The following is a 12,439-nucleotide window of genomic DNA, read 5'->3' on the forward strand; positions in this document are numbered from 1 at the left end:
GAACAAGTCTCTCCTCCTTCTTGCGCCACGCGACAGGGAGGTCTTCCTTCAGATAATAGAGAGAGCGTGAATTACTTTTGAAGGTGTCTTTGGAGGAGGAGAACTTTGAGGTCCATTTTGAAGGCCTGGGAGGAGGTGGTGGTGGTCCGGAGCTGAGGTGGAAGGGAGTTCCAGATTCTCACCGCGTTGCCTGAAAAGGATTTGATCTTTCCTTCTTGAAAGTGGGAGGTTCAAGCAGTAGATTTTCCGCATTACGTGATGGTCTAGAGCCTCCAGAGAGTTTCAGTTTATTCGCCAGGTAGCAAGGTAGCAAGGAGAGGAGGAGTGCAAGGCTTTGTGGGTGATACAGGCAGTCTTGTAGATAGCTCTAGCCTCGATGGGAAGCCAGGGGAGGGTGGATAACATCGGTGTGATGCGGTGTGAGCCTCAACCTAGTCTCAATAGCCACGCCACGCCAGGCCCAGGACCAGCCTCAGGCAGGCCCAGGACCAGCCTCAGGCAGGCCCAGCACCCAGCCTCAGCCCAGGCCCAGCCCAGCCCAGCCCAGCCCTGAGCCCAGCCTCAGCACCAGCCACGCCAGGCCCAGCCCCCAGCCTCAGGCAGGCCCAGCACCAGCCTCAGCCCAGGACCAGCCACTCCAGACCCAGCCCCAGGCAGGCCCAGCACCCAGCCTTGAGCCCTGAGCCCAAGCCCAGGCCCAGCCACTCCAGACCCAGCACCCAGCCTCAGCACCAGCCGCACCCAGCCTCAGCACCAGCCACGCCAGGCCCCAGCCTCAGGCAGGCCCAGCACCAGCCTGAGCCCAAGCCCAGCACCAGCACCAGCCACACCAGGCCCAGCCCCCAGCCTCGGGTAGGCCCAGCACCAGCCTCAGCCCAGGACCAGCCACGCCAGGCCCAGCCCCAGGCAGGCCCAGCACTCAGCCTCAGTCCTGAGCCCAGGCCCAGCCCCCAGCCTCAGGCAGGCCCAGCCCCCAGCCTCAGCACGATCCACGCCAGGCCCAGCCCCCAGCCTTGCCCCAGCCTCGCCTCAGCCCAGCCTCAGCCCAGCCATGCCAGGCTCAGCATCCAGCCTCAGCAGGCCCAGACCCCAGCCTCAGCAGGCTCAGCCCAGGCCCAGCCTCAGGCAGGTCCAGCACCCAGCCTCAGGCAGGTCCAGCACCCAGCCCACACCAGGCCCAGCCTCAGCCCAGGCCCAGCCACGCAGCCCAGGCCCAGCCACGCAGCCCAGACCCAGCCACGCAGCCCAGACCCAGCCACGCAGCCCAGGCCCAGGCCCAGCCACTGCCCATCACTGCCCACCACAGCGGCGGCGCACGTGAACTGACTCACTCACTCACTGAGTCTGAGTGCTGTGAGCCTAGAGAGACTGAGTCACTCCCGAGTCACCATGACGACGTCGACGACTCGCGCCGCATTGTCTGTCTCTGCACTGCCACTGCAGCAGTGAGTGAGTGAGCCTGCTGACTGTCCGGTGACGGCGGTACCTCTCCTGGACCTCGACCTCAGGTGAGTCTGGGTTGCTACTTGCACACGGTTATAGTTACTTAAAACTGCCCACAGGCTGCCTTTTCCCACCCTCCACTACCACCTGCCAGCCTGTTATCTGTCCATGAAATGTAGGCTGCTGTGCTGCCTGTCACTGTGTCATTACTTAACGCTGCCTGGGTGGATGTGTGGAGTGGGGGGTGGAGGTGACCCCCAGTCGCTGCGAATCCCAGGTATTCCCAGGTGCATCTGTTATCTCTCAAATGGAGGCTGTTGTTGTTACTCTGCTGCCTGGGTGGATGGGGAGTTGTCTATCATGATTAGGCTGTAGTTCGCTGGAGTTCCTTAATGACTTAGCTGTATTATTGGATGTAATACAGTACCTCTCCAAAATTCAGGTGTATCATTTGAGAGAAGGCAATGATTGTATAATGAAGTCAAAACTTGTGGCCGTATGTTAGGTCTTCCTTGATGGCTGTGGGCAAACAGGACCAGCATCTTGTTTCTATTGCTTAATGACCTTACTGACTTAGTTGTCATTAAAAGTCATAACAGGCTCCTCATTCATGATTTCCCTGTGGCCCGGATTGTTTGCTCCCAGTCTGTCATTACCATACAATGTTTTAGCATGATTGATCCAATCTTTCTCAGTGATATTTGTGTTGTTTGCTCTTTTGCTGCCAATTGCGATGTTCACAGAGCACCCCATATTTTTGTTATTTGAGGTACAATAAATGCATATATATAAATTTTAGAGCTACGGCCAATCCATGTTCCCCACCTAAATCATCTGATTGATTCCATATTTTACTTAAGGCAGTTTTAAATAGCAGAAACGAAAGTGCCAACAAGAAGAAGTATGGTACTACATCTGTTATGCTGAATTGGTTGGAAAGTGCATTTTTTAATAGTTTATGGGGCTAAGACATCTTCAGAGGTGCCCAGTAACCAGTGAATAATAATTGGTAAAAAGTCTGGAGGTTAAGGTATTTTAGAGAGATGTCTGCTTTGTGTAGTCCGAGATCTGAATCAAAGTAGTGTAGAAGTGTAATGTGTGTACTGCAAAACACTACACATAATGTAATTTGCAGATGACAGTTTTTTTTAATGTAGCTACTTTCGTGCGCTACTGCTTTGGACACACACACGGGCATATCATCAAGACAGGAGATAACATTATCGCCGCTTTATCGGCAGAAAACTGCCGATAAAGCGGCGATAATGGGCTTGATAATATGCTCTATGGAATTCCAATTGAAGCCCATGTTAGATGTCTTCACATCTAACATGGGCTTCAATTGAATTCCATAGAGCTTATTATCAAGCCCATTAACGCCGCTTTATCAGCAGTTTTCTGCCGATAAAGCGGCGATAATTTTATCTCCAGTCTTGATAATATGCCCCCAGTTCCTTTTGCTCCTTGCAGTTCATAATTAGTAAGCCTTTCACTATTGCACATTGAGCTATGTGTGACTGCTACATCTTTTAACCTTCAGTCATGCAACACATCTTGTACGTTGATTTGTACAGTTGCATGATTTATTGCCAATGTGTCTGTTATGTAAAGCACTGTGATACCCTGAAGTGCGCTATAAAATAAATAAAATACTGCTATTTAAATTGTGTGTAAATACTGGGACAGACCAACACATCTGACATTCTAGCATTCCATGCACTTACATGAAGGGACTGAAAAAAGTCAAGCATGCCTCTCCAGTACCTGTGAAAAGATGAGCTGTGTTCTTTTGTTCCTCTTCGTTGTGTTTACATTTAAGTGTGAAGTTGCAGGTCACTCGTTCTAAAGTAGGCCTGATGGTCCCTTAACTTGGCCTTTATCTATAAATGAAAAACTGGACTAGACAAAACATGGATCCCTCCAGCAAATACATTATCCTCCTTAGTTTTCTTACCACAGGCAAATGCGCAAGGAAAAAAGAATTCTGAATCCTAAATAAGATGGGTTTTTTTAATATGCATTTTTCATCAATACTTCATGCTTAGAGCACAGTAATATCAGTTTAGAATGGAAAGAGGAAAGCTCGTCACAAGCTTTAGACCGACATGAAAGTAAAGTATGAGGGGTATTCCATTAGGATGTATTCATTTTTGCTGAGATCCCTAAGATGCCCTTGTTTATTATAAATAGATTGAAAGCTAGAGCATACCTCTTAACACTCACTGAATAAGAGGCTCACTACCCTTTGGCCCACCCTCCATTTCAAAACATTACAAATCCCACTCTGACACAATCAGACTCAATTGTCAGCCCTTCGTAAAATTACTTGCCCAAGTTCAGTCAACAACACTGTCTCCTTTTGATTTTACTGGCATTGTACCCCAAATAGTGAAATGACACCCTTGGACATGCACAATGTTGAGGTATGCTACCAGGAGTGGCCTGTACAGGTAAGAGCAGTGGGGCAGGGTGGTAGTGGAGGCGGGGAGGGATTGGACAGACGACCCAGAGGGCAAATTGAATAATACCATTTCCCTTGTGTGTCAAATTACCCCCCCCCCCACCTCCTCTTACCTGCACGGGCTGCTCCTGTATGCTATAGTATCCATTGCAAGTAGGGATTTATTGATAGTATTTTGTTATTGCTTTTTACATGTTTGGCAGTGAGCCAGGGACAATGATTGCCTTTTGTCTGTTGCAATTTCAGGTAGTCATCCAGCCTCATCGTGAAATAGTCCATTTTTCTGCGCCCAGCTGACTTGGCAGTTTAATTATTGCAAGATGGGCAAGTGGTCACAATATAAAAAAATATACTGAAAAGAGTGGCAGTTGGATCCTGAACTAAAAAAATGGATTGCCCCTGTAAGGACAGATGATAGCAAAGCAGCATGCAAGTACTGCCATGTGGACATCCGTGCCCATTATAATGATTTGAAGCAACAGGCAGCAACCACTAAACACCGATCACGCTGTAATGCAGCAAGCACATCTGTTGCATCCTTTATCCAACCTATCCCTTCCATTTCTAACGATCAGAAAAGAAGAGAAATCAGATTTGCCATACAAACTGCTTGTTGTACATCCATTAATAATATAGATGGTATGGTGAAATTTTGAAAGATGAATTCCCTGCCTTCCGAATGCACCGCACAAAATGTACAGCACTAATTAATTCTCTGTTGGGCCCATATTTCAAAGAGGAATTGCTGAAAGATATTGGAACATCACCATTTTCTTTATTGATTGATGAATCGACTGACATTGAAGTGAAAAAACTACTGTGCATTTGCATTAAATATTTCAGTAAAAAACTTAACAAATTTGTAAGCACCTTCCTTGCCATGGTAGAATTAGATCAGGCCTGTTCTGAAGATATAGCAAGTGCAGTCCTAAACATGCTGGAAACTTGTAACCTTGAGAATAAAAATGTAATTGGCATAGGTACAGATGGGGCAAGCGTCATGTGTGGGAAGCACCACTCAACATTCACCTTGTTGCGAGATAAACAACCATCCTTGCAACTTGTGCGCTGTATTTGCCACTCCCTTGACATCATTGCTAAGAAAGCAATAAGGAGCATTCCTAGCAATATCGAATTTATGATCCGAGAAACTTACAACTGGTTTTCCTACTCACCAAAACGTCAGGCTGACTATAAGGAGTTGTATCTGACATTGGACTGAGGCATGCCCCTGAAATTAATTTCTCCTTGTGAAACACGGTGGCTAGTGATGGCAGATTGTGTAGATCGTTTACTAGAACAATATGATGCCTTAAAATTACACATCAAGATGAGATAAATCTACTTTACCTCACTTTCTTAAAGCCAGTGCTCCAAAAGTAAAGGTTGTTAACAAGATTTTTCAGCTAGAATCCGGGGATGCACTCCACATCTTCCGCGATCTATATACTCTGTACTTGTCCACACTTAAAAGGATACTAAGACCAAGTGTTTTCACATCTAATAATCAGGAGCAGTTGCAGAGCCTAGACTTACAAAGTTCTGCCATTTATCTTTCACAGGATGATGTGGATCTTGGGCTCACTTTCCGTAACAAGCTGGAAGAAAGTAAACTCCCCTCTGTGTCAAAGGAAGGCATTGTGACAAGGTGCCTAGAGTTCATGAAATTGTTGGTGTCTGAATATAAAGCTCTTCTCCCCGAGTCTCTCAGCATGCTTAAAAAGTTAGAAAGTTTGAGTCCGCAAAAAGCACTTGCAGATCCCAAACCACCTGTAACAGATTTGCCAGAAGCCTTTTTCACTAGTCCATTGGAGGTCCTGGAGTCACAATGGAGATGTATATCTTCATCCTCATTTCATAACACTTCAAACATAGAATTGTTCTGGATGGAAGTGTATAACTACACCGATGCTGCTGGCAACCATTGTTTTCACGAGCTTGCAATGGGTGCTATAAAGATGTTGACTCTCCCGACATCCAATGCTCATGTTGAAAACGTTTTTTCTCAGATGACGCTGTTTAAAAATTATAGAAGGAACAGAATGGGCCTAAAACTGCTTTCAAATATTCTATATATTAAGTTTGGACTGAAACGCATTGCAATAAAGTCCTATTCATTTCTTCCACCCCCGCAATTGTTTGCAAAATTTAACAGAACAATGTATGATTCAAATTGCAACAGTCAGCACCGCCACCACCCTGGAGCTGCATGCAGCTCATGTATGTTGCCAGGGGTAGAAAAACACTTTCACATACCTGCTCATTAACTGCAGAAGGAGGCACAACGCCTGCCTGCTACTAACAGGACCAGAAGAACACTTTGTTAGACCTACTCTTGCCACTGTGTACCCCAGAGCATTGCGTGTCACTCCTGCTGGTGCCAACCCTAGAAGAGCACCATTCTCCACCTTCTCCTACTTCCAGCAAGCCACATTGCAGTGAAAAAACAGCACTGCATTTCCATTCTATATTTCAACAAAAAGCTTAACAAATTTGTAAGCGCTTTCCCTGCCATGGTAGTATTAGATCATGCCTGTTCCGAAGATATTGCAAATGCAGACCTAAACTTGCTTGAAAACTGTAACCTTGACATTAAAAAGTGCAATTGGCATAGGCACAGATGGTGTAAGCATCATGTGTGGGAAGCACCACTCAACATTCATCATGTTGCGAGATGAGCATCCATCCTTGCAACTTGTGCGCTGTATTTGCCACTCCCTTGACATCACTGCTAAGAAAGCAATAAGGAGAATTTGTGATCAGAGAAACTCCCAACTGTTTTTTGCACTCACCAAAACACCAGGCTGACTATAAGGAGTTGTATCTCACATTGGATGGAGGCATGTCCCTGAAATTAATTTCTCCTTGCAAAACACTGTGGCTATTGACGTCCGATCGTGTAGATTGCCTATTTTCCCCCTACTATGATTGAGCAGGTGCCTGCCATTGTCATGTATTAGCTCTAGGATTACTACAGTCCGGAGTCACAATGGCGAACTGTATCCTCCTGCTCATTTCTTGACACTTCAAACATAGATTAGTTTACTTGAACAATATGATGCCTTAAAATTAAACGTTTGCAAAGCATCCCATGTTGAACACTGCTTTGCATTAAGATTGTGCCACACAATATCAAGATGAGCCATGCCTATTTTCTCCCTACTTTGATTGAGCAGGTGCCATTGTCATGTGTTAGCACTAGTATTACCACATGTATGCCAGTACAGATAGATATAATTGTCTCTTGCAGTTTCAGGTACTCCCCTGCCCTCTCATCAACACAGTTCATCATTGTGCAGCTTCTCCCAGCAGCGTAACAGTTGCAGTTTAAAGAGTGCAACATGGGCAAGTGAGTTCAAAACATAAAAAACGGTGGTAGTGGTTTCTGAATCCGAAGGATGGATAACCCAATAAAATAAGATCATACCAAGGCAGCGTGCAAGTACTGCCCTATAGAACTGCATGCCCATTATAATGATTTGCAGCAACATGCAGTAACAAAGAAACACAGCTCATGCTGTAATGCAGCAAGCACATCTATGCAATCCTTTGTACAACCTATCCATTAAATACCCAACGACCAGAAAAGAAGAGAAATCCAGTTTGCCACACAAACTGCTTGTTGTACATCCATTAATACTATAGATGGGTATGGTAACATTTTGAAAGATGAATTCCCTCCCTTCCAAATGCACCCAGTGTTCAGCCAAAAGGTGCCAAAGTTGAAATACAAACAAGTGATTAATGAACAATTCGCAGTTTCCCTGTGCTGGCAATGTTTACTGGGACTTGCTTCACCCCTTGAAACGAGCGTCTGCAGGCATGCCATGTGCCTATTCACCTAGCTGACTGTCTTCTACTGGAAGAAACCTAAGTGGCTCCTGCTGAGGTCTTTGTGTCCAGCCAAAAGCTGCCAAAGTTGAAATACAAACAAGTGATTAATGAACAATTTGCAGCTTCCCTGTGCTGGCCCTGTTTACAGGGACTTGCCTCACCCCTTGAAATGAGCGTCTGCAAGATTTACAGAATTGCTGCTCATCAAGAGAAGTGAGTGCCCATTTTTCAATGTAGATTTTTAATCTGTAATGTAATGAATAATGAAGACACTAAGTTTTACAGACTTTCTTACAATACAATTTAGAAGGAGCAGTAAATTGCACAGAACACTATTTTAAGCCTTGCTTATTCTTTGTTTTCCACTATTGTATTCTGAGCGGTGCCTGTTTCACATGACAAAGTCACAGTATGGACTGGTCTTAAAATTGAGTAGCATTAAGGCAGGTGCCCAGTTAACGCCCTCCCACCATCTGTATATTGAATACAATGTATATTTGTCCTTAAAATTGTTTCTGATGATAATTTGTGCATAATTTCAGACTTGCTAACTTGGGCTGGTTTTTGGGTTGGAACTGGTCTGATTGGGCTTATTTTGCGCTTATATTTGAGCGGCTTTGGGCTTGGGCCGGGTCTAAAAATCTGGCAACACTGCGTATAGATACTGTAGAGGGGCAACCCAGCAGCTTTGGGTTATTTGCAACGTGCAGAGCCCCTGTGCTCTGACAAAGGAATGTCTTTCTAATTACAACTTCACATCACAATTGTGGCAGTGAAGATCCATTTACAGCCAGGGATTCAACGGTTGTCACAACAGGAGGTGCAATCATCCTGCACGTGCGATGCCCTAGCAATTGTACACAAATAACATGGCGATCATTCTGTTGTGACGTCAGCTTGTTGCAAAGAACAATAGACAGGGGAATGCGCGTCTGTCTCTACCTAGAACTCATTTTTTTCCCCTGAGTATTATATAGCGCAAACCTGACCTTAAAGTATTGGATATCAGAGCGCTTTACATTAGCACCGTTTGCGTTACATAAGGGCACATTCATTTTTGTTAGGCACGTTTTGTTTGCGAGTGGATGCAAAGTTGTTGTTTTTTCCTTTCAGTTCCATTGTGTAAAAAAAGCTTGTGGATGAAAAAAGCTTTAACCATGATGCAACTGAAAACTGCTTAAGAAATGCATTTAAGGGCCTGTGTGTTAAAAAAAAATGTGAGGGGTAGGAGGAAGGTGAGGGGGTAAGAGAAAGGAGACCCATTAGAAGAAAACTAAACAAAATGCAGACATGGCTACCAGCAGTTTCCAGTAAAGTGCTGAAATGCAACTTTCTTTGGAGTCATGTCTGAAAAAGACAGCTGCAGGAAGCTCCTGCGCCCATCTAAAGATCTGAGCCCTGCCGTGGTTCCTAGCTAGCACAGGCTAAAGGCCGGTCCTGGTTAGCCATTCATCCGGTTTGTGAGCGCCGGCAACTTTTGCAGGAGACCCCAGTAGAGCGCACCGAAGAACAGAGGCGTGTATACAGAAAAACAATTATGACAGAATTACTCTGACAAGAGGTTGGATGACCCGTTAAAGCACCGTACAAAACGACTCTGTCCCTATATGTTGGGAGTTTGCTATTTAAGAGGGCCCTAGATTACATCTTCTTGGTTGGCTCGTATTGCTACTACGTGAAGAAAGCATATATCGCAGTAATTTACAACAAGGTATTTTCCCACTGTCTTGTGTCCTCAAGAATTTAAGCTGTTGCATTACCCTACACCCCTCCCCTCCCCCCTCCGCCGCCACCCTTAGAGATGATTTCTTGCACTGAAGAAAGTGTTTGGATAACATACACTTTCCACACCGAAAAGTACGTGGACCGAACATCAAGTGGTCTCAGCCCTCAACATTTCAACGGCTGAAAAACAAACTCATTCCCTCTTGTTTTATTATTTTTTTGTATGTGTGGTTGTGCTGAGACATGGAATGATAGGTGGGTCTGCTGGTATGTATGAATGAGTGCTGGATGGGGGTCTTATATTTGTACATCTCTAGATGTATTTTGTATAGTCTGTGTTAAATAAATGTTCTATGTGGATCTAAAAGTACAATCAACTTTATAAAAACAGTGATTATATGAAAACAATACATTTATTGATGAAATTGAGTTGACTTGAAACAACCACTATATAAAAAGGAAAGAAATGTTGTATTATGTATGTCCAGTATCTAATGTTCCTTCTGTTTCAGAACATATAGTACTGCTTAAACATATAGAAGAAAAACATGTCAAGTGGGAATTTTCTCTTGTTTTCTCGGCCCTGGTTAGCAATCATTTCTATAAAAATAAATATACAGTCCCATCACAGTTCAATTTAAGCATTTTAATGGCCATTTTCAGAAGATACGGAATATGGTTTTCCTATATGTTCTGTAGTGCACTGATGTTCACCCGGTTGTTCCTTCCGAGTATACATGGGCACAAAATTCGTACTGGCTAGTATAAAACATTAATTAACTGACAAAAGATATTGAATGGGATATAATGACTTTTCTAATTAGAAGAGCTGAAAAATCAAAATTGACATTCGCACATCTACTTCAGTGGCATTACTAATTATGCTAGCATTCAGTTTTCCCCATTTGATCAGTAACAAATATGTACATCGCGTTGACCCAGGTGTCTTTATTTGTTTATGGTACATCAAGTGCTACTGTAATTATGCGGTTCGAGAGCAGAGTGTGGTAATCAGAACTATGGATTTACTGCACTTGCTGATAATCAAGCAGCTCCTTCGTAATTCGCACATGACTACAAAAATAATGCTTTCTATAGAAAATATACAAAACGTTCCTAAAAAGTGCCACACCTGGTTTATCGCAGTGGTAGACCCTTTATAAAAGTTCACTTGTCCCATTCCGGGTGCTTGTGGCTGTATCTGGGTGTTCAACAGGTAGTAACAAAAAAACATTTGCCAAGTCTGCATTAATGTTTATTAAAATGACCGCATTGTGCATTAATACTGTCGGAGAACGTGCCGCATTAGCCCCATAATCTGCCTTTTGTTGCCGCATAATTAAGTTGACACTTCCACATAATTCCAATGTCCATGGTTATGTTTAGTTAGATTCTAAAGCTGCTCAAATTGTACAAATATTTGCTTTAGAAATCGTTGCCCACGCCAGGGCTGGGCACAGAGACATGTCTCCTGCAACCAACAAGCACACCCGGATTTGGAGAGGTGCAGTATTCCCATCACAGATGAATCACACGCGTTCATTAAAATAAAGCAGGTGAGACGGCGGATCAAAGTCTTTGAGGAACATCTTTTGAGTACCGGCAACTCTTTCCACAGCTCGTTGATATGTGCAGTACATGCAGTTCAATCAGACGAGAAGAGGGAAAGAGTAGACCTCTTATAAGATTCTCAATCAATGGAGAAGGGGCGCTTTCCTGCAACTTGTGCATGCTATCACACCTTATAAATATTTAACACGTCATTGGAGCAGTTGAATGGTAGAAGCGCACAGCTAAAGACTAGCATGTGCCAGAGATTTGGGAGAGCAACACCCCCTGCTCGCAAATTAATGTAGGTGAAACGTCTACTCTCTTTTAATCAAGTTTTATTTTTATTGCCTGTCTCATTGTCCGTTTTTCACACATATCTGGGCGTAAAAATAAATAATTTTCCAACATGTGGGAAAACACAGAAAAAAAAGCTGATGATGTTTCTGTCTTCTAGATTAACGAAACTGACTAATAACCCCAAATACAAGGGGTCATTTTGCAATAGACCTTGGACGAATGAACGGCTGACCCGGCCCTGCAAGGATTTGTCCTTCTGAACTAATAGCTTCTTTGTGGCGTTCAGTTATGCAGCACGCAGAAATGCAAGTTATTCTAAACAAGCATTTGCAATGTAATCGGTCCGATTGCATTGCAAATTCTTAAGTTTAGAACTGAGCGCTCCACCGGTTTCTTTATATATTTCTTTACATATTTCTTACCTTCAACACTGAGCGTGGTGTCCTTGAAGCGGGTGCTGCGCTCAGTGCTAAAGTTAAAAAATATATAAATAAACCGAGCGCAATGTCCGTGAAGCGGCACCGCGCTCAGTTTCAAAGTTAAAAAAAACAAAGTAAAAAAAAAAGACTGGCAGAGCATTTCCCTCGCCAAACGTGCATGCGTTGCCATTGCAAGCAATGCAACATGTGCACGTTTTTAGGGCGAAACGTGAATCCATTTCAAAAAGATCTTTTTCCTATGCAGCGCATGCACTCTGCATAGGCGACACCTAAAAATCCCCTGCTGTTCCTTATTCTGACATCACCAGTCACCACAGCTACTGGGTCACAAGTGTGTGTGTCAGTATTTAATTTGAGCCGCTGGTTAAAGGTGGGGCTCACAAGCACTCATTTTTTGGGACTGGCTATACGTTTCCTTATCAGACTTAGACCCAGGGCAGGACAGAAAAACACAAAAGGAGAAAGTAGAGATGAAAGAGTGGAATAATGGGACTGGTACTGCAATTGTGGTGGAAGAAAGAGGCATGTTGTGGAAACAAGACTATTCAGCCTTTGAATTTGGCAATCCCAAATTCTGCCAAATTTGGCTTTTGCAACAAACTTTGGGCACCAGCACTTACTTTTCAAACCGAACACTGCTCAGTGGCCACCTATGCAACCACTGTTGCAAATCCTGGAGTGTTTGGTA

General features: G+C 44.1%; 1 pseudogene; it reads left to right on the top strand.

Moving 5' to 3' along the window:
• The first annotated feature begins 4,224 nt into the window (after nt 1–4,224).
• Nucleotides 4,225–6,171, top strand: LOC144763812 (uncharacterized; annotated as a pseudogene).
• The last annotated feature ends 6,268 nt before the right edge of the window (nt 6,172–12,439 follow it).

This window comes from Lissotriton helveticus, chromosome 1_1 (assembly GCF_964261635.1).
Source record: "Lissotriton helveticus chromosome 1_1, aLisHel1.1, whole genome shotgun sequence".
Lineage (NCBI taxonomy): Eukaryota > Metazoa > Chordata > Amphibia > Caudata > Salamandridae > Lissotriton > Lissotriton helveticus.